Below are 292 nucleotides of genomic sequence, written 5' to 3'. Positions count from 1 at the left end.
CCTCAAAACGATCGACTTTCACAATGGAACCAGCTTTCAAAGATGGCATGTAATGATTAGCACGTCCGACGGGAGTAAACCCATGAATTACGGAATCTGGAAATAATATTATTCAACAAAAAATCAGGAAATAAATTAAAATAATTATGTTAAATAAGTGTTATAGATCGAAGATTAACTTACCTTTTCATCAAGGAAGAAAACCGTAATTCCCACAAACTCCCTGTCTTTCTTGAAGTTCAGGGAATCCCAGAAGCGAGGAAGCCAGAGGCTATGCTCTGACTACTATGAC

Source organism: Brassica oleracea, chromosome C2, assembly GCF_000695525.1.
Source record: "Brassica oleracea var. oleracea cultivar TO1000 chromosome C2, BOL, whole genome shotgun sequence".
NCBI lineage: Eukaryota > Viridiplantae > Streptophyta > Magnoliopsida > Brassicales > Brassicaceae > Brassica > Brassica oleracea.
This window is presented reverse-complemented; position numbering follows the sequence as displayed.